General features: G+C 39.3%; 1 protein-coding gene across 2 annotated transcripts in view; it reads left to right on the plus strand.

The window, feature by feature from the left end:
- The first annotated feature begins 81 nt into the window (after window positions 1-81).
- RNF2 (ring finger protein 2) overlaps window positions 82-23,473 on the plus strand; it is a 102,106-nt gene continuing 78,714 nt past the window's right edge. The window contains exons 1-2 of one of the 2 annotated variants that reach the window (XM_077763266.1): window positions 82-188; window positions 1,625-1,795. The gene's annotated coding sequence lies outside the window, so the exon portion shown is untranslated. The remainder of the gene's footprint in view (window positions 189-1,624; window positions 1,796-23,473) is intronic. The other variant, XM_077763268.1, reaches the window with a different exon arrangement.

Raw genomic sequence — 23,473 nt, forward strand, 5'->3', positions numbered from 1 at the left:
CCTCCAGGTCGGCGCGCGCCCTCTGAGGATCCGGGGGCTGGCCCGGGGGCTGTCCTCCCGCCCTGCCTTCGCTGGAGGAGCTCCGAGGGGCCGTCCAGTCTGGAAAGACTTCTCGCTCCTTCCTTCTCCTCGCCGGCCTTTGCTTCTTCTTTCCCCGGGTTATGGGCAGCCGAGGAAACACCGTGGGGGTAAGTGCACGGTTTCCCTAAGTGACTGGAAACCTCCGTGAGCTGGAACCTTCGCCACTCACATGTCACGAGGTGGAATTCAAGACACTGCTTTGCACGGCCTCTGGTTCTAGAAGCAGCGGTTCTCAAGCGTCACCTAAGAACTTGTTAGAGATGCAAAATTTCAGCTCCCCCGCCCCTCTGTACCCCTCTACACACACACACACACGCGCGCGCGCGCGCGCGCGCGCTGTGTCCCAGTTAGAAACTCCAGGGGTGTGGCCCAGCAGTCTGTGTTTCATCAGAACATTCCAGGTAATTCTGATGCCTGCTGAAGTTTGAGAACCGACAGTAAACTGTACCTTCCTGCAGCCATGATGTTAGGCCAAGGAAGGGGTGGGGAATGAAGGGGAAAAAGGAAAGCGAGAAATAGAAAAACAGGGAAACCCTAAGGCTGGGTCCTGCAACATGTTCCCAGTCCTGAAATTTCTGAAAACTCCATCAAAATCTGTTCCTACACCTTTAGGTCCAGTTCTTCCTCTGGACAAACTGGGAATAGTTCATCAGAAAGGGCATCCTTTCTTTTCCCACAACTACTATTTAGCTTGGCAGAAGCTCTCTCCCAAATAAGACTCCATTGGGGCCGAAGGGTCACCATGCATTTCTTCCTATTCTTAGTAATCAGAGTTTCAGTGACTCCTGTTGACTTAACCTCCAAGGTCAAGTGGTCTGTACACACAAGAGGCTTGAGGAGGACTCGGAAGGCTCTACCCTCAAAAGTTAATTAACTAGCATTTTAACACAAGGATTTCTCACGCCTCACACCCAATCTCTCTTACCCTACACTCCAATCCTTCAATAAATCCTCTCCTTTCTGCTTTCAGAATATAGCCGGTATCCAACCATTTCTCACCCCCCTGCACCGCTATGACGCTCATCAATTCCTCACCTGGATGATTACAGTAGCCTCCTAACTGGTCCTCCTGCTTGGGAGAAAAAGCCCCAGTCTATCACTGGGACCAGGCCCCACTTCCTCTCTACCCTCATCTACCACGACTCTCCCCTCTGCTGTCTGGTCAGCTGTACCAGCCTTTTTGCTCTTCTGGAACACACCTTTGCATGTACTCTTGCTTTGCCTGGGATGCTCTTCCCTCAGATATTCACCTTGTTCACTCTCTGAGTCTCTCATTTCATTCAAATCTCCACTTACATGCTTAACACTTCAAATGGGGTGGGTTTTTTTTTTTACCCCATTTATATACCAGACCTCAGCTGTCTCCTCTCCTTATCCATCATTATTTCTATTCACATCACTTAGCATCATCTGATATGTTTCTTTATCTGTCCACACTGAAATGGAAACTCCATAAGGTTGGGGATTTTCTTTGTTGATGTTGTTTCTTGTTTTTTTTTTTTTAAATATATATTATTACTCATTTTCTTTTTTTTTCTTTAAGGGCAGGGATTTTTGCTCATTATGTTCTCTGATGTATCTCAAATGCCTAGAACAGCACCTGGCATATAGCTGTTCAATTAATAACTATTGAATAAGTGAATGAGTGAAATATATAATATAGAATCTGGACTCAATGAAAGCTGTGAATCACGATGAATAAAGAGCACTTCAGGTAACTACTCGATGATTTAAACTCTTCAATGTTCAACTCTTTTCTCAATATTCTAAGTTAGCTCTTAGCATTAAGTATATCGTCCTAGGTAGTAATACCTTTCATTATATAAATAGCCATAATTATGCCTCAGAATGCTGTTATTGTTACTGAAGAAAACTGATTTGAATCTTCTGCCAGAGTCTTGGCCTGTCACCTCTGGTTTGGGAACAAACAATTTGAGAAAAGACTGATTATTCTCTTCTCTCATTCTTTGCTCATTTGTAGCACTCACAACTAGACCAAGGTACAAGGAAGGATTTGTATGTGTGTAGTATCGACAAGCTTTGTAACCACAGCCTCAGCCTCAAATCCTAGCCTGAACTTAGTCGCAATGCGATCTGGTCAAATTGCTTCACTTGTTTCAGTCTCTTTATCTATTAGATGGAGCTAATAACACATCCTTTATGCGCTGTTGTCAAAATTACATCTGATCAGGTCTGTGAAACACTTAACCTATTCCCAGGAACATAGTAAGTGTTCAGTAAATGGAAACTAGGATTGTTATTATCAGTAACAACAAGGCAGCAAGTCTTTAGAGAAAGACTTTTAATTAGACCTAGCAAATCATTGATATTGCATTAAGAAAGAACTTCTGCTCCCATTTTCCCCCAAACAAATAAAGCTTCTTTTCCCCAACCGGTTTACAGGAAAAAATGAGGAATTCATTATTTTAGTCACAGTATTTAATATTTGCAAATCCTATGTGGGCATCATTTTATTAATCACACACTAAAAATGAGTCTCCAAGCAATTCAATAACTTTATGAAGCAGATTCAACTTCATATGATTCAAATCAGCTAGTTTAGAGAATTTCCTATGCAATATTAGTTTTTGTACTACATTAATGTATTTTGTATTAAATTACTCTTTTTTTATTTAAAATTTTTTAAGTTTTATTTATTTTGAGAGAGAGGGAGAGAATGAGCAGAGGAGGGGCAGAGAGAGGGAGAGAGAGAATCCCAAGCAAGCTCCATGCAATCAACGTAGAGCCCAATACAGGGCTCGAACTCATAAACCATAAAATCATGACCTGAGCCTAAATCAAGAGTCAGATGCTTAACCAACTGAGCCACCCAGTCACCCTTGTATTAAAATATTTTTAGGACCACTTCTTTCAGGTAAAAAGCACATACTAAAATGATTACCTTTGAAACATCTTGAGATATAATTCACATACGTAAAATTCACCTATTTAGATTATCTTTTTCAAAGGAGCAAATTAGATTAATAGACATTTAGTACCTTTAAAATGTGCATGTGGTGGGTGGTTCTCTTACATGTCATTGTTTGCCGTGTTCTCATTTGAGTTAGCGACATCTCTCTACTCGGGCACTTAACCACCTGGACAAGCAGGGATGATCTCAAACGTCTCTGCATTTCCCCAGGGAGCTTGCAATGCTGTATAATGTAGGGGCGAGAACTCTGTAATTACTCGATTGTATAAGAAATACACACGGTAGGTGGTACCAGTTATCAAACTTAATCTTCACAAAAACTGATTGAAGTAGGCACTGTTATTATCACCATTTTAAAGGTGAGAGAATCAAGGTTAAGAAGTTTAAGGAATTTGGGGTGTCTGGGTGGCTCAGTTGGTTAAGCGTCTGACTTTGGCTCTGGTCTTGATCTTGTGGTTTATGAGTTCGAGCCCCGCACCATGCCCTGCACTGGAGAGCCTGCCTGGGATTTTCCCTCTCTCCCCCCTCTCTCTGCCCCTTCCCCACTCTCTCTCTCAAAATAAATAAACTTAATTTAAAATAAGAAGTTTAAGGAACTTAACAAAGGTCACCTGTCACCTGGGTTAATCAAACTCCAGGGTTCATCCACTTAACCACTATACTACCACTTATACATTAAATCTTCCTTTTGTTTATTTACATAAATAATCCAGGTCTTACTATAAAAAAATTAGAGACTATTGACAAACAAAAAGAAAAAAGGGGGAAAAATCATGCAAGTCCGAACATCAATATCTTTAGGTAATCCCAATCACCAGTTTGGTATAGACTCCTACAGATTTACACATATGTGCAATTCTAATTTATAATTATATAAAAACTTATTTATAGTTACTTAATTACCAACATGAGGTGATGCTCTTTATATAGTCTATAATCTGTATTACAATTTTTCATTTGGAGTATTTCCATTTAAATAAATATCTAGATCTAGGTCAATGATAGTTCAGTGTATATATGTAACTTAAAGCACCTCTCTACCAGCAATGTATGCATGCTTATTTCCTTATTCCTCAGCCACATTGGATATTTGCATATCTTTTTTTTGGTTATCATTACTTTTATTAGTCATGTTAATATTTGGTAATTTAGGAGTCAAAATAAGTATCACATTCTGTGGTTTAATTATGAAATTCTTAAAGAGAAAGGTTCATTGTTTTTCCACAGGCTTTCTGGCTGTACATGTTCCTTTGTGATAGGTTATTCTGATACCTTTATGTTTCTCTATTGATTTCTTTTTTTTAATGTTTATTTATTTATTTTGAGAAAGAGAGAACGCGTGAGCATGCATGTGTTCTCAAGTGTGACAGGGGCAGAGAGACGGAAGAGAAAGAGAATCCCAAGCAGGCTTCTTGTGGTTCATGCAGAGCCCTATGCAGTACTCGAACCCACAAACTGGAAGATCATGACCTGAGCCGATATCAAGAGTCAGTTGCTTAACTGAGTAAGCCACCCAGGCACCCCTTGATTTCTTATTGATATGGAAGAGTCTTATACATATTAAAGACATTGACCCACTTAGTCTAACACACATTGCAAATTAAACACATTTTGTTTATTAAATATACTTCCGTATGTTTTTTATTCAGTAATCTTCTTTGAAGATTGGCCAACCATATACAGATTGTAAAATCAATTACATTTGTCTCTGGCACCCTCCAATCTTCCCTTAACATTCACTTCTCTTTTCTTTTCTTTTTTTTTTTTGTTTAATATATTTTTTAATGTTTATTTTTGAGAGAGGCAGAGAGAGAGAGAGAGAGAGACAGCACAAGCAGGGGAGGGGCAGAGAGAGAGACACAGAATCCAAATCAGGCTCCAGGCTCTGAGCTGTCAGCACAGTCTGATGTAGGGCTTGAACCCAGGAACCTTGAGTTCATGACCTGAGCTGAAGTCAGAAGCTCAACTGACTGAGCCACCCGGGTGCCTCTCTTTTCTTCTTGTATAGTTTCTGAAGAATGCCTAACCTTATCAACAATATCTCCTATAGATTTTTGTAGGTCAACTACTGAAAGTCATTTTATTAATTTTTTGAATAAGCTCCTTCGCTTACTAGCAAGATTGTTGCAATGACCTGATATGTTCTGTTTTTCTCAGGGGTGTAAGTTCTAGAAGTTCCAGTTGTCATTGTGATACTGACTTGTCTCATGATTGGGGAAAATAGCTTAAAATTTCTAAACCTTATATTCCTTATCTTTAAAATGAGTGTCTGTGAAATTTTAATGCAATCACATGTGCAAGGCACTTCATACATATTAATATCCCTAGCACATATTTAGCAATCTCTAAATGAAGCTAACAGGACAAGAAGCAATAAATAAAAAGACGTTTTATTAACTGGTTTTAACATGTCAATATTAGTTCATTTTATTATTATTATAGTATCTTTATTTTATGGTCTGCAAATCACTTTCCAGGAGGCAGGGTACTAGGACCAATTTTGAAAAGCAAAAAAATGTACCTATTATATTTTAACTGTATTTTTGAAAGACATGAAAAGCTGTTTTCATAATGCAAACTATAGAAAACTAAGCTAGTGGGGCGCCTGGGTGGCTCAGTCAGTTGAGCGTCTGACTTCAGCTCAGGTCATAATCTCACGGTTCGTGGGTGCGCGCCCCACATCGGGCTCTGTGATGACAGCTCAGAGCCTGGAGCCTGTTTCAGATTCTGTGTCTCCCTCTCTCTCTGACCCTACCGTGCTCACGCTGTCTCTCTCTCTCAGAAATAAATAAAACATTAAAAAAAAAAGAAAAGGAAAACTAAGTTGGATAAAATCTTTTCTAGAGAGAATATGTACAAGATGAAATACAACTTCTCATCAGTGATTTTTGAGAGAAAGTTTCAGGAGCTTCTGTGTGAAATTTTTATTAGAAAAGACAGAATTTGGGACGTCTGGGTGGCTCAATCGGTTAAGGTGGCTGACTTCAGCTCAGGTCATGATCTCACAGTTCATGGGTTCAAGCCCCGCGTCGGGCTCTGTGCTGACAGCTAGCTCAGAGCCTGGAGCCTGCTTCGGATTCTGTGTCTCCCTCTCTCTCTGCCCCTCCCCTGCTCGAACTCTGTCTCTGTCTCTCTCTTAAAAATAAATAACATTAAAAAATTTTTTTAAAGACAAAATTTTTAAAATTGAGAAACATTGCTTTTCTTCAATATGCTTCTCTTTTTAATTGAAATACAATTAGCATACAATGTTATATTAGTTTCAGATATACAACATATTGATTTGACAATTTTATATATTACTCAGTCCTCACCATGATAAGTGTAGTCACCATCTTCACCACACAATATTACACTATTATTGACTATATTCCCTATGCTATACTTATCATCTCTGTGATTTATTTTAGAGCTAGAAGTTTGTACCTCTTAATTTCCTTTATCTATTTCACCATCCCCTACCCACCTCCTCTCTGGCAACCACCAATATGTTCTATTTAAGAGTTTATTTGTTTTGGGGGCCCCTGGGTGGCTCAGTCAGTTAAGTGTCTGACTCAATTTGGCTCAGGTCAGGATCTCACGGTAGTGAGATCCATCAGGCGCCACACTTGCTTGAGGTTCTCTGTCTCCCTCTTCTGCCCCTGTTAGCGTGCACATGCTAGTGTACTCTCTCTCTTAAAAATAATAATAAAATAATTTTTGAAAGTAAAAATAGGGGCTCCTGGGTGGTTCAGTCAGTTAAGTGTTGGACTTCGACACAGGTCATGATCTCACGGTTCGTGGGTTTGAGCCCCGGGTCGGGCTCTGTGCGGACAGCTTAGAGCCTGGAGCCGGCCTCGAATCCTGTGTCTCCCTCTCTCTCTTTGTCCCTCCCCTGCTCATGCTCTGTCTCTCTGTCTCTCAAAAATAAATAAATGTTTAAAAAAACAAAAACGAACAAAAAGTTCGTTTAATTTTGTTTGTTTTTGGTTTTTAGATCCACATGTAAATGAAATCATATGTATTTGTCTTTCTCTGTCTGACTTATTTCACGTAGCATAATATTCTCTAGGTCCACTGATGTTGCAAATGGCAAGATCTTGTTCTTTTATATGAATAATATTCCATTGTATATACATACCACATCTTTTTATAGCCAGTCATCTATCATCTATCCATTCATCTATCAATGGATAGTGGGTTGCTTCTATAATTTCCCTATTGTAAATAATGCTGCAATAAACATAGAGGTGCATATATCTTTTCTAGTTAGTGTTTTCATTTTCTTTATTTTTTAACTTTAAAAAATTTTTTTTAATGTTTATTAATTTGTGAGAGAGAAAGTCGAGGCATGAGTGGGAGAAGGACAGAGAAAGAGGGAGATGCAGAACCCAAAGCAGGCTCCAAGCTCTCAGTGCAGAGCCTGACGTGAAGCTTGAAGTCACGAGCCGTGAGATCATGACCTTAGCTGAAGTCGGATGCCCAACCGACTGAGCCACCCAGGTGCCCCTTTTTTAACTTTCTGTAATGTTTATTTATTTTTGAGAGAGAGAGACACAGAATCCAAAGCAGGCTCTGGGCTCTGAGCTGTCAGCACAGTGCCCGACGCGGGGCTCAACCCCAACAAACTGTAAGATCATGACCTGAGCCAAAGTCAGACACTTAACCATTGAGCTACTTAGGCGCCTGTAGTGTTTTCATTAACTTTGGGTAAATATCCAGTAGGAGATTTCTTGGATTTTATGATATTTCTATTTTTAATTAAAAATTTTTTAATTTTTTTTTTTTTTTTGAGAGAGACAGAGCATGAGCCAGGGAGGGGCAGAAAGAGAGGGAGATAAAGAATCCAAAGACGGTTCCAAGCTCCGAGCTGTCAGCACAGAGCCCGATGTGGGGCTCAGATTCACAAACCAGTAGATCATGACCCGAACTGAAGTTGAATGCTCAGCCGATTGAGCCACCCAGGCCCCCCATCATTTTTTGAGGAACCTCCATGCTGTTTCCCACAGTGGCTGCACCAGTTTACATTCCCACCAACAGTTCATGGGAGTTCCCTTTTCTCCACATCCTCCCCATCACTTGTTTTTTCTTTTTGATTCTAACCATTCTGACTGGTATGGGGTGATATATATCATTGTGCTTTTGATTTGCATTTCCCTGATAATGGGTAATGTTGAACACCTTTTCATGTGTCTGTTGGCCATTTATATATTTTCTTTGGAAAAAGTCTACTGAGGTCCCGTGACCATTTTTTTAAGCTGATTTTTTTTTTAGTGTTGAGTTGTATAATTTCTTTATATATTTTAGACATTAATAGTTACTGGATAAATCATTTGCAAATATCTTTTCCCATTCACTAGGTTGTTTTTTTGTTTTGTTTTTTTCCTTCTTTATTGCTTTCCTTTGCTGTGCAAAAGCTTTTTATTTTGGTTATTTTGGTGTAGTCCCAGTAGTTTATTTTTGCTTTTTTTTCTTGTCTGAAGAGACATAGCCATGAATATGTTGCTAAGGCCCACGTATAAGACATTACTGCCTATGCTTTCTCTTGGGAGTATATGGTTTTGGGTCTTACATTTAGGTCTTTAATCCATCTTGAGTTTATTTTTGTGTACAGTGCAAGGAAGTGGTCTAGTTTCATTCTTTGGCATGTAGCTGTCCAGTTTTCCCAATACCATTGATTGAAAGACTGTCTTTTCCCCATTGTATATTTTTGCCTCCTTTGTTGTAGATTAATTGACTGTATAGATATGTGTCAATGTGCTTTTCAAATATGAATCATCACAATTTTATATAGTACTCTAGCACTGCATAATATCTTAGACATTAAAAGTACAAGTATTTTAACAGAAACCAGTGAAGGCTTAGAACTAAGGATGACAAACTCTAGAACCAGACGGGCAGTTAGATGTTTAGGTATCCATCTTCAAATGTGACAAAGACCAGACCAACACAGTTGCCCCCTGTAAAAGCAATAACCTATTATTGCCATAGATAAGCAGATTCTACTGGTTCTGAAGGCAAGGCTCTAAACTCCCTTCTACTTGGGCAAGGTGTTAGGTTAGTAGTAGTGCACAAAGGGAAGAGTGCCACCTGCTGGACAGGCAGTGATACTCCGTGTGGGGTTAGGGCTCCATGGCAATGAGGAAAATGACAGACTCTGGTCCAAATCAAATTCCTGTGCCTCCGCTTCAATTAGTTTACCAGTCATTTGGCATTATTTACCTATTTCTTACAAAGTTCTTATGCTCAGCTGACAAATGAATTGCTTTTCCAGAATTTTCCTGTTGAATTTATTTAGGCTGCTAATTCTATAGCGCGAGTCACCAAACACATTAATTCTTTTAGTCAGGTACCGATAGTTGTGAAAAGTAATATTCCAGGGCTCTGACTTCTATTCTGGTGTGCTTGATGGAGAGATGGAAGGAAGAATTGGCAAGGCACCCTAAGGGGATGCAGGAACGGTGGGACTGGTCCGTTACGGTGGGCAGAGGTACTATATCGCCGACATCGTTTGTAATTTCTGTACGTAATAATTTAAAAAATGAAAACTGACTTAATTTTATTGCTTTCCTGTTCTCTACAGACAAGGCACCCCTTAGTACCCGAACCAAGGGCAGCCCACTCCCACAGCATCCCCTGATTTGCCCCCAAATATTTGCACTCGGATATGGTATGGGTGGTAGGGTACAGAGGTCCAGATTTATATGCCTTGTGTATGGAAAAAGTACACGATGACTTATTATACCTGATTCAAACGGCCTTCATCCATACTGCCTTAAATGTCTTCTTATGTCGACACTGAAGCAATTACTAGTTCATTTAGGTTACAAATGATAAAACAGTGATATTAAATGTCTTAAAGTGAATCTGTGTAATCAGATTACATTCGTTTAAAATTTAGCTAACATCAGCTCACTGCAGGGATAGCAGTTTTGAAGAAGAAAAGAGTAATCTGGGAGCATGAGGGCCTTTAAAATACATTTGGTTAATCTGTTTCCCACCTGGGCCAATCAGGATCTTGCCCAGGATTATTCTGTTGCAACTACTGAAAAAGACTGTCTCTTTCCCCTAAGGCTGAGGAAGCGGTAGGATAGTAATCCTGAGCTGCTGGCAGATGTTTGTCTACCAAAAGGAGAGCCCCTGATTGAGAGAAAATAATTCTCAGATGACATCGCATTAATTGAGTCCTGGTTTGCACAGTTCTGTGAAATAATAAATCCTCCCCATTTTTGCTTGTTAAACAAGACTGAACTGGATTTCTGTCTTCCTTCCCAACCAAAACCATTTTGACCAATGTAAGATCTTAAATACAGTGCTTATATGCAAGAGTAAAACATTGTATAGCTCTACTGGATTCCTTTGTAGAACTGATTAAAGCAAGTATAAGCAGACATTACTTTCTATGAGTGATTTGCAGTGTATGCCAACAAATGGCAGCACAGTATATAACAATTTACTTTTCTTAGTCATTTTTTATTCTCAGTAGTCAGTTTTGAAAGTGATTTATTTTCACTCTAGACATTTGATTAATTATTGGCCCTACATATACACTAATTCCAATTCAGATTTAAAATTAGCTGTCTCAAATTTTGACATGAGAATTAACAGTCCTTCTGAACTTCATGACCTGAATATATATGAATATAGTCCTTAGTACTCTCATTTTATTCATTTTATTAAAAAGTTAATTTATAAAATTTGAAATTTTTGTTCAAAGCATGCTATAATTAAATTAGGAAGCATGGCAGAGGTTGGATTAGAACTAAATCAGGGGCACCTAGGTGGCTCAGTTGATTAAGCGTCCAACATCTGCTCAAGTCAAGGGTTCTAGCCCTGCATCGGGCTCTCTGCTGACAGCTCAGAGCCTGGAGCCTGCTTCGGATTCTGTATCTCCCTCTCTCTCTGCCCCTCCCCTGCTCATCTTTGTCTCTCTCTCCTTCCTCTCTCTCTCTCTCTCTCAAACATAAATAAACATTAGGGGCACCTAGGTGGCTTAGTTGGTTAAACATCCATCTTCAGCCTAGGTCATGATCTTACCATTCCGGAGTCCAAGCCTCATGTAAGGCTCTGTGCTAACAGCTCAGAGCCTGAAGCCTGTTTTGGATTCTGTGTCTCCCTGTCTAGCTCTCTGTCCCTCCCCCACCCTCAAAAATAAACATTAAAATTTTTTTAAATAAATGTTAAAAATATTTTTTTTTTAAAGAACTAAATCAGATTGGGGAACTTCTACAGCCTTAACAGCTTTGTTTTACATGGTGCTATTAAAGTTATAGCCACATAAACTATATCACTTAAAGCTATAATTCTCAGAAATTAACTACTGGAAGAGTAATAATAACCTCGAGGGAGCCCAGGGTCGATAAACTATGCAATACTAAGTGAAGTATCAGTAGAAAGTGAAGTATCAGTAGAAAACCAGCTGGAGGACAGGATAGCCTCAACTTTCTGACTTTGTTTGTTTGTTGAGACTGAGGCACCATAATTTTGATGTCTATGCCTTGACCTCCAGTGCCTACAACAGTGCCAGGCTTATGGTCAGCACTCAATAAAGGTTTGATGAATGAATGAATAAATGTTCTACAACAGATACAAATCTTTGGTGAAGTAAGATTTTTCCTGTAATTGCTATAAGTTATTATAAGACATAATCATTGTGCACTGAGCCAGATGGAATTTCAGGTGACTTTTTTTTTTAATTTCCTCATTGTATGAGTACCTGGTTGGCTCAGTCAATGGAGGGTGCAACTCTTGATCACATTGGGTGTGTAGAGATTACTTAAAAAAATCTTTAAGTCAGAAGTTTCCTCATCTTAATATTGAAGGAACTGAGATCAGAAAAGGTAAAAATGATTGCCCAAAACAGAGATAGGGGTAGCAAATCAGTTACCAAACATTTATGGAGTACCCACTACTAGGTAAATGTTTCGCATTATTTCAGATAATGGGCATACAGCAGAGCCTAAGACATCGAAGGTCTCTGCCTTCAAAAGAGCTTATATTCCAGTGGGGAGAGAGGATTAACATGTCCATGAATAAGTGGTTTCAGGTCCTGACAAACGATGATATGAAAACACTAATATAGAATCTTGTAGTGGAGAATGATGGAGAGTGGGAAGAGACCTACTGAGTTAGTATATAGCTCAGCACAGGGCTCTCTAAGAACTCTCGTGTGAGCTGAGCTCTGAGTCAGGAGCACATATCCATGCAAATGTACAAAGGAAGAGTATTCCAAGTGCAGGTACAAAGGTCCTGAGATGGGAACAAGCTTGGTGTGCTTGATGGGGGAGATAAACCCAGCCATAGTGTTTCAACTGGAAGGAAGAGAGGATAAAATGGACCGAGATGAGGTTAGGTGTAAAGGAAGAGGAGTTGGGTTTTATTACAGAGGGTGACGAGACACTATACAAAAGGTTTCAAGGAGAGGAGTCATACAACCAAATTTTCATTGTAGACAAACCACTTGGGGGAAAAGGGGCCACGGTGGAAATGAGAGGAGGCTCTGAGCCCCTTGGAAGGCTGCCCTGGTAATCCTGGCTTGATGATGGTCACTTGGGTGACTTGCGTCACTAGGGTGTAGCAGTGGACAGGGGGCCTGTGGCTGTGCTCACGTATGTTTTTAAGTACCTGCAAGATTTGCTGATAAATGCATGTGGGCAGTTAGGGAATGAACGTGCCATGCACAATGATGGGGAAGACTCTAGGAATAATAATTGGGAGAATAGGGGAAATGAGTAGTTCTGTTTTGGACACGTTAAGTTTGACTTTTTCTTTTTAAGTAGACTCCACACCCAGCATGGGTCTTGAACTCATGACCCCAAACCAAGAGTCATATGCTCTACTCATGGAGCCAGCCAGGGGCCCTGGTTTGACATTTTTATTAAATATCGACATGCCAAAAGATCATTGGATGAATAAATCTAGGCTTCAAGCTAGAAGTCAGGAGAGGAGGTATGGATTTAGAAATCATCAGTGAATAGGTGAAAATTAAAGCCACGGTTCTAGAGGGAAGCGGAGGTAGAGAAGAGGGGACTGAAGCCAGAGCCTGGAGCACTGCAGGAGGCATGCAGGAGGAGGAGGAGCTGGGAGAGAGGCTGAGAAAAAGCTACCAGGCAAGTCAGGGGAAAATCAGAAGAGTATGGCTTCCTGGACATTGACACAGGCAACCTTAATAAGAACTCTTTCTCACTGATATGGGGGTGGGAGAATGGGGGGAATGAAAGCCTGGCTGGAGTAAAGAGGTTAGAAGGGGAGGTGAGGACAGAAAAACAGCATGGCTTTCAGACGTTTTTCCATGGAGTGAGGAAGAGAGAGAATTGTGGCGAAAGTGGGGATGGAAGGCCAAGAGACTGCTAATGGAAACCATCCAGTGAGGGGAAAGAATGTGGTGGTGAAGGAGAGCAGGGGAATAGCCATGAGGAAGGACTGGCCTGGGGCCTTGGATAGAGCAGGGATGCCTCTCTCACTGTAACTCAAGTGAAAGACAGGTGCTGGGTTCAGCTGCAGGTGGGCTGTGGGATTTGGTGAAGAGCTCAAGTCATTCTTGGCCATTTCCATTGGTTATGTGGGCAGTTTTCCCAAATCCTCCTCCAGGGTGTAACCTCACAGCCTCCATTAGACTTCTGAAAGGTGTAACTCCTACTTTTAATTGATGTGTAGTGTGAAAATACCCTGCTAACCTGATCATCTAAGTTTACTGGTTCAACAATGTCATTGTCTAAGTGGAATTCTTGTAATACCAAGCCTGTTTTGAGTACAACGTAAAAGAGACAAGGTCCTCAGTTTTTAGTTCGAATAAAAGAATAGACTCAACAAACAGAAAAAGTGGAAGGAACCTAGGTCCTTGAAATCATTGTTGAAACCCTGAATTAACCAACTCTGGAATGACGCTACCACAGATTTCTTTTATGTGAGTTAATAAACATACTGATTACTTAAGCTGTTTTGTTGGTTGTCGCTTAGAGCTGAAAGCATTGTAACTGGCACAGAATTTCATTGAGATACATGGAAACCATCTGGAAAAATAAAGCTCAAACTTTACACCAAAATTGATAAATCAAAATATAATTTAAATACTGGCACAGCTATGCAGTTCCTTTCCAAGTATGAAACAAACCCAGAGGCCCCCTGTAGATGGGATAATTGTTGAATAAGCCATTCTAATGTAAGACATATTGCAATGTTGATATGGAAAAATAGGATTCACAACATGTACATGCTACATTCACTTTGTATACGATTATGGTTCTATGTCCATTGGGTTTGTTTTTTATTTTACTATAAGGTTCTTAGATTTCTGATTCATTTTTAAAATATTGATTTAATTACCAGCATATTGCAACATTTAAAAAAAACTCTCAAGGCCATATAAGGAAAGACTGATAAATCCCTAAGTATTAAAAATTCTTCATTAAAAAAATCTCAAGTCAAAAAATAAATGAAAAGTTGGGAAAATTTGTAATTTGAAACTGGGATTTAAGGCTAACTGTCCTAACATAGAAAGAATTCCCTTAAGCCTATTAAAAACACCAACACCAAATAAGAAATGATACAGGATATGAATACTGCATGTTGACAAATGAATGGCTCTTAAATACATGACAAATGCTCAACCTACTCATAAAAGGAGAAGTTCACGTTAAACCTACACTGAGTACTATTCTTGGGTCACCTTTTCTATTGGGGAAAGGGTAGGAAACAGGCCCTCTCATAAATTGCTGGCCAGAGTGCAGAGTGATACCACTGAAGAGTAATTTGACAATATCAATCAGCATTACAAATGTGCAAACTCCTCAAGGTAGCAATTCCACTTAGGAATGTATCCTATTGAATTACTTGTATACTTGTAAAGTGATATTTGTACAAGGTTATTCTTTGTAGCATCTCTGGTCCACCAGTGGTCCAGTGAAATAAATTTTGGACCAGTTATAAAACTGAACACTACTGTAGCTGTAACAACAACAAAAAAGAATGAAAATTTCTTTTAAATTCTGGGTGCCTAGCTGGTTGAATCAGTACAGCATGTGACTCGATCTCGGGGTGGTGAGTTTGAGCCCCATGTTGGGTATAGAGCTTACTTAAAATGAATGAATGAATGAATCTCAAAAAAAAAAGAAAAAAAGAAAATTTCTTTAAATTTTGATAAGGAAAGCTCTTCATGATTTAGTGTTGTTAAAAGAAAAAAACACACAAGACACAATATGTATCATATGCCATCATTTGATGTAAAAAAGTATGGATAAATATATGTACATACTTGTTTGTATATACACAGAGTATCTCTGTAAGAATGTACAAGAAACTAATAACAAGGGTTACCAATGGCAGTAAGGTTGAGGACAGACGAAAAGAAAAAGAACTATAACAACTTATTCTTTTATATGTTTTGGATTATAAAGCATACAAATATTTTAAATATTTTAAAAAATAAATTTGTAAACACTGTAAATTAGAAAAACTAAATCTCTGGGGCACCTGGGTGGCTCAGTTGGTTAAGCGTCCAATTTCAGCTCAGGTCATGATCTTGTGGTTCATGAGTTTGAGGCCGGCACTGGGCTCTGTGCTGAGCCTGGAGCCTGCTTCGGATTCTGTGTCTCCTCTCCCTGCCTCTCCCTCTCTCCTCCCCACCCTTCTCTCAAAAATAAATAGACATTAAAAAAATTTTTTAAAGACAAACTAAATCTCTTCTTAAATACTCAAACTTTGAGAAAAAACAAAATTATTTTTGTAAAAACAAATGTTTGGGAAGAAAATTAAATGTCCCAAAACACCTAAAATTTCCTAAGTGGCGAGAATGATAAAGGTGTCTTTTTTTACATTAATGAATAACTGGATAGCCCTAGGTAAGCAAAGGATGGGGTTGGTTGCCAGGGCAATCAACCCTGTGATTAGAAGGTCCCGACCTCACCCCCCCCACCCCAACTCCCAGCCTCCCAGGTTGGGAGGGAGAGGGGCTGGAGATTGAATTCAATCTCCAGGGGCTGGTCAATGATTTAATCAAACGTGCCTATGTTGTGGAGCCTCCATTAAAACCCCAGTGGAGAGGGGTTCAGAGAGCCTCCCAATTAGTGAGGCTGTGAACGTGCTGGGAAAGTGGTGGGCTCTCAGAGGGCCTGGACTCTCCTGGCGCTTTCCCCATGCTTTGCCCTATGCATCTCTTCCAAATTAATCAAATCTAAGGAGAGGGTCGTGGGAACCTCTGATTTGTAGCCAGGAGTAAGGTACCAACCTGGATTTGAGATTAGCTTCTGAAGTGGGGAGTGGAGGTGGGGCAGTCTTGTGGGACTGATTTCCTGGTCTGTGGAATCTGATGCTATCTCTGGGCAGACAGCATCAGAATTAAGTTGAATTGTAGAATGCCCTCCTGCTTTCCCAGATGTGTGGGGAAAACCCTCTCCACATTGAAAACGGGTCCCAGAACACTCTTCCGGGCAATCAGAAATAGGCAGGTGTTCCAACTATCTGGCATAAATATTTGGGGACCTTGGTCCTGTACACTCTGACTCCTTCACTCCACTTATTTCTTGTTCATTCACTCCAATTGTCTCTCCAGTCTCAGTGCCTCTAAATGAACCTGCCCTGATCACACAAACCTTAAATAAACATAAACATACGTATACATTTCCAGACACCAAGGATGTGCATGCACAGAAAAAAGGCTATACGAATAGGCAGTAAGAGGGTCCTCATCTACAAGTCAGGGAGAAAGAACTTCCAGCCTCCAGAACTGTAAGAAAATAAATGTTTTTTGTTAAAGCCAAATAAATAAATACATTTTTATATTTTATTAAGATCCTATATTATGTATATTACATATATATAATCATATATACATAATTAGTTCCATTTCTCTGGAGAATCATGACCTGAAACAATAGCTATACCATTTGCACCAGATCAAAAATAAACTAGTATTAAAAAGATTGAAGTAGGAGCACCTGGCTGGCTCAGTGGGTAGAGCAAAAGACTCTTGATCTTAGGGTTGTGAGTATGAGCCCCACGTTGGGCATAGAGATCACTTACAAAATAAAGATTTTTAAAAAAGGAGTTCTTAAAAAAGATTGAAGTAATTATGAGTTGGTGTCTCTCTCTTTGATAGCATTTATTCAGAAACATAAATTCCAACTCTGCTTTAGAATCCTACAATCTCTAATTATAGTACAAAAAGATCCACCATTAAAAAAATAAAATTAATTGTGGGTCATTTTAGTTTTTTTTTTTAATGTTTTATTTATTTCTAGGAGAGAGAGAGAGAGAGAGAGAGACAGCGTGAGCAGGGGAGGATCAGAGAGAGAGGGAGTCACAGACTGAAACAGGCTCCAGGCTCTGAGCTGGCAGTCAGCACAGAGCCCGACGCGGGGCCCGAACCCACAAACCGCGAGATCATGACCTAAGCGAAAGTCGGACGCTTAACCGACTAAGCCACCCAGGAGCCCTGGGTCATTTTAGTTTTAATAACATATGTGATTTATTGTTTTGAGAACGTGCTAAGTCATCATTAAATGAGACAATGAGAAAGTGATGGAACTTTAAACACTCTGAAGAAGCACTAATTTCAGGGATTCCCCTAGGACTTTTTTTTCAGTCTTATAGCTTGTGTCCAGATTGTGTTGCAATATCTATCTTTGAGATGTGTCCCAAGAGGTTTAAAACCTATGAAATTTGGGGTGCCTGGTTGGCTCGGTCATGAGATTCTACAACTCTTGATCTTGGGGTTGTGAGTTCGAGCCCTGCACTGGCTGTAAAGATTGCTTAAAAATAAAATATTTAAAACAAACAAAAAAAAACCTCTGAAATCTGAACAAACAGGAAGGCATCTGGAGCTGCCACAAAAAGCAAGAGGGACATACAATTATAACAATGCTCTGAGTGATTGGGTGACAGCCACTAAGCAACATCTAAAGCAAAGAGAGAATGAAACATATAATGAATTGACCTTGCTGAAAAGTCTGTGAACACCAAATGCTGAAAACATGCTTATTTCTCTGCAAAGTTTATATATGCAGATACCGGTGCTCTTTAAGGAGCACTGACCACAGACCCGGTGATACACAGGACCCGAACACAGCCCCCACATGTAAGATTAGAGTCTGTTGGGGGAGAGCATTAGACAAGTAAACAAGTAACTACAGTGAATTGCAATGTGCTTTATAAAGTGATTCCACTTAAAATAATTTCCCAGAACACCTTCCCTACGCAGGAAGGACAGCAGATCATTCTGCTAAAGAGAGGGGACTGATGGCAAAGAGAAGGTAAACAAACAGCCTGACCAGGAAGCCGAACTTCCCACCCAGGTTTCTGAAGTTGAAGGGGCAGAGAATGTGAGCGTAAGGACAACGGAGACTAAAGCAAGGGAATTCATCCCCAAATATCGCAGGCAGAAGGAGATTTCCAAAGGCACAGAGTCAAATCTAGTTTGGCTTAGCTGTGGGGTCTGTGGTGGAGCATTGCACAAGGTGAATGAAAAGACTGGGCTTTGTGAGGGACTGGATGTGGGAAAAGGAGTGTCCAGGCTGGGAAACTGGCTGGTGGAGAAAGAAGGCTAACAACATACAGAAGAAAAAACTGTCCGGCGGGAGGAAGAAGATGAGTTCAGTTGGGGGATGATGAGATTGAAGAGTTGGAGAACATCCAGGTGGAGATTTTAAGTAATCACTCAGTAACTGGGGTCAAATGTTTGGGAGAGAATTTAGGGTAAAAATATACGTTGACTCATCAATAGCAAACTGGCTGAGACTCCCCAGAGGAAGAAGGTAGAACAATCAAAGGAGAGAACCAAGGACCAAAGGCTGCTGAGCCCAAAGGCAGATGAAAAGAGAGCAGCCCAGCGGGATACTGGAAAGGTCAAGGACATATTATTGGCTGTTTTGTTCTGTTGTGATGAATTATGCATGACATGAAATTTACCGTTTTAACCACTGTTAAGTATACAGTTTGGTGGCATTAATTACTGTCACCATGTGTGCAAGCATCACCATGATACATTTCCAAAACGTTTTCATTACTCTAAACAGAAACCCTGTAACCATGAAACAAGAGCTCCCCATTGCCGTAACCCAAGCCCTCGGTAACTTCTAGTCTACTTTCTGTCTCTATGAGTTTGCTTATTCTAAGTACCTTATATAAGTGGAATCATACGGTATTTGTTCTTCTGCATCTAACTTATTTCACTTAGCATAATGTCTTCAAGGTTCATCCATGGTGTAGCATGTATCAGAACTTTCTTCTTTTTTATGTAGTGTGCCTTTTTATAATCAGGAAATAGGAACAGGGAGAATAGCAATTGTGGGTGTACTAGGAATGTTATTAGGGCTCACATGCTGGAGCTTGCCAGAAAGACACAAATCCACTGGTAGGCCAGAACTGAAAATTAAATGCAGAAGCCGTGATCCATTAATCAGGAACCCTTTAGAGCAGACAGGCATCTGAGAGTTGGAGCATGCTAGGCAAATCTTCATCTGAGAAACAGACGTAAGAATGTATCCAGACTCATGGATGAACCCAACACCATATTCCCTTCCTCTGAGGGGAAGGCCTGGTAGGAAATGGGTCTGTCTGAATAGTTCCACAGCCCCAGGAGGGTCTCGGGGGTACCTTACTATCTGAAGGAGAATAAAGAGCATGAGCCAGAGAAACACATAAAAAACAGGTCATCAAGCAAGGGAAGCCAGAGGAGCTGATGGTGGCCCAATTCAGATGACAGAGGAAGAGGAATATTCAGATGGAATGAGTGAAATATTCAGAAGACAAAGTTAGATGCTACATTCTATTAACACGAGCTTTGTATGACCGGGGTAGCTTCTCTGGAGGCACTGAGGCTAGACAGATAATGGGAATGAATCCAAGAATTTTAAGTAAGGAGAGCAATAGGAGTCAAAATATATAGGACCAAGGTCCCCAAATATTTATGCTAGAGAGTTGGGGCACTTGCCTATTATTCCTGATTGTCCTTATGTTCAATATTTTCCACCTGAAAGCTTAAAAGTTATCAGCTCAACTTCTGATCCTCCCCTAAAGGTATTCTGAATGCTTTTAATTCTTGTAGATGAGCATTATCTTATTATTCAAATGATTGTTATTGAGTGGAAAGTTAAGCTTCTCATTATACATCATCTATCTCAAATAATACTTTATGTTATTTTGCCTTGTAGCAAATGCACTCACTAAGCTTCTGAATCTATAAATTTATTAATTTTGCTGAATTAAAGAAGCCAAAGAAAATATAGAAGTCTATAGAAAATCTGAATAACATTAATAAATGTAATCTAATCGACATATACAGTATGCTACACCCAACAACTGTAAACTACATGTTATTTTCCAGCACACAAGAAATATTCATAAAAATTTTCCATATACTAGTCCATAAAACAAGTCATGACAAATTTCAAAGCACTGAAATCAGGTGCAATTGTGCTAGAAGCAATAATTAAAAAGGTAACTAGAAATTAAGAAATATACTTCTAAATAATCCATGGATCAAAAAAATTATGGAAACTTTTAAAGTTTATAAATCATGAATCAAAACTTAAAGGATGCTGCTGAGTACCCAAAGGAAAATGTGCAGCTTTAAATGTGTAAATTATAAGGGCACTTAACTCATTCAGTTAAGTGTCTGACCTGGGCTCAGGTCACGGTCTCACAGGTTTGTGAGTTAGAGCCCTGTGTCAGGCTTTCTGCTGTCACCTGGAGCCTGCTTCAGAACTTCTGTCTCTCCCACTCTGTCTCTCTCTCCACCCCTCTCCCTCTTGAGCCCTCTCTCTCTCAGAAATAAACATTTAAGGGGTGCCTGGGTGGCTCAGTTGGTTAAGCGGCCGACTTTGGCTCAGGTCATTATCTCACGGTTCCTGAGTTTGAGCCCTATGTTGGGCTCTGTGCTTACAGTTCAGAGCCTAGAGCCTGCTTTGGATTCTGTGTCTCCCTCTCTCTCTGCCCCATCCCTGCTCATGTTCTGTCTCTCAAAAATAAATAAACGTTAAAAAACTTTAAGTAAATAAAAATTAAAAATTAAAAAATAAACATTTAAAAATAAATAAGTAAATACACTATAAAATACAAAATGCTGGAAATTTATGAGCTAACTAGACTTCTCAAGAAGTTGGAAAGAATTACAGTAAAACAAACCTACACAAGTAGAAGGGAGAAAAAAATAAAATAACCAAAAAATAGTGAAGAGAAAAAACCATGTAATAGAGTGTCAACTCTATTCCTTAAGTCAGATGATTCCTTAAGAATATTCAAAATTGATAAACTTCTGTTACATGGATTAAAAAAAGAAGGAATAAATAATAGGATAAAAAAGGAGACACAGTTGCTACAGACATTTAAAAGTTACTAAAGATTTGAATGGACATTTTTCAAAAAAGATATGCAAATGGCCAATGAGTACATGAAAAGAAGTTCAGCATCATTAGTCAGTAGGAAATGATTATCAAAATCACAGTGTCATACCACTTCACACCCAAGAGGATAGCTTTAATAAAAAAGATAGATAATATAAATGTTGATGGGGATTTGGAGAAACTGGAACCCTTTTTTATTGCTAGTGGGAATGCAGACCAGTGCAGTCACTTTGGAAAACACTGGCACTGGTAGTTCCTCAAAATGTTAGACAAAGAGTTACCATATGGGCCGGCAGTGCTACTCATAGGTATCCAAGAGAAATGAAAATACAGGTGTACATGAAACCTTGTATGTGAATGTTGATAGCAATATAGTTCACAATAGCCAAGAAGTAGGAAAAAAATACATAGCCATCAACTGAATAGAAAAGAAAATATGGTCTATTCATATAATGGAGTATTATTTTGCAATAAAGAGGAATGAAGTATTGAAAAGCATTACTAAACATGGATATGCCACCAAAATGTTATGCTATGTGAAAGAAGCCAATCACAAAAGACCACATAGTTATAGAATATATTTGACATGAAAAGTCCAGAAAAAGCAAGTGTACAGAAGCAGGAAGTACGTTTGTGGTTGCCTAGGGCTGAGGTGAAGGGGTGGTGGTGGTCAATGAGGAGTGACTGCTAATGGCACAGGGTTACTTTGGGGGTGATAAAAATGTTCTAAACTTAGATTGTGGTGTGGTAGCACAACTCTGCATATACCAAAAATGTTGGACTGTATGCCTAAAATTTTTTTAATGTTTATTTTTGAAAGAGAGAGAGTGTGAGCAGACAAGTGGGAGAGAGAGAGGGAGACACAGAACCAAAAGCAGGCTTCAGGCTCTGAGCTGTCAGCACAGAGCCTAACCGGGGGCTCAAACCCACGAACTGCGAAATCATAACCTGAGTTACAGTCGGACACTTAACGGACTGAGCCACCCAGGCACCCATGGACTATATGCTTTAAATGGATGAATTTTATGGATTATATCTTGTTATGAGCTGAATTATGTTTCCCCAAGTTTTGTGTGTTGAAGCCCTAAACTCCTGTACCACAGAATGTGACTATATTTGGTGATAGGGTTTTTTTTTTTAAACAGGTCATTAGGTTACACTGAGATGATTAGGATACACCCTAATCCAATTTGACTGGTGTCCTTAAAAGAAGAGGAAATTTGATTGAGGTATATATTGGTTTTGTTATGGCAGCCCAGCAAACTAACAATATCTCAATCAAGATGTTGGAAAAAAATGTATTTTGTCAAATAGACTTGGGTCTGCCCTAAAAACAATTGTGTATTCAGCTCCCCAAACTATTAGGTCTCAGATGGAAATTTCCTTCTTTTTATTACAACTTTATTTCCTAAAATTCTTGTATGGATGCTTTATTTTCACATCCTTCCTAACGACAATAGATTTAATTACTATAAACCATGGTTTTTAGAGACTGTCTTATTGATTTAGTAAAGGACTGGGTAAAAGTGCACATAAGAACAATCAAAAACTAAGCTTCTACCAAAGCAAGGCAACACATGATTCAAAAGCTCCCTCTGGTGCAGTATATACCCAACCTAACGTGAAAATCCAAATTCAGGCAATATCGATTCACTGACCCAGCCTGGGGAACTAACACTTTCCTACATTCCCTCAAAGTAGAAGAAGTAACCTAAAATATATAATTTGTGAATTTGCCAATTGTTTTTCATTTAAATAGCATTATGCGGCAAAAATTGGATAAAAAACAATTTTAATGGAGATAAGCTTCAAGAAATAAAGGCCACCTGTGTATTTGTAAATAATTAAAAAATTAAACTAATGAGATAAGGTTATGAACACCTTTACGGCAAAAATTTGGAAATTTAGGTGAAATAGATAAATCCCTTAAATATTATAGAGAAAAAGATAATTTAATTATATGTTCATGCTAATTTAAGTTGATTATTTCTTCTAATAACTCTTTGAACATGCAGAAATATATTACTTACCAGGAACACTTTACTTGTATAGGAGATGTGAGCTGGGGTCATCCTGCTCATTAAAATACAGAATGGATCAGCTCAAATATTCATTGCCCTAGTAGGAAGTCCAGTATCTTCCT

The sequence above is a fragment of the Crocuta crocuta genome, unplaced genomic scaffold (assembly GCF_008692635.1).
Source record: "Crocuta crocuta isolate KB4526 unplaced genomic scaffold, BGI_CrCroc_1.0 scaffold3, whole genome shotgun sequence".
Classification (NCBI taxonomy): Eukaryota; Metazoa; Chordata; class Mammalia; order Carnivora; family Hyaenidae; genus Crocuta; species Crocuta crocuta.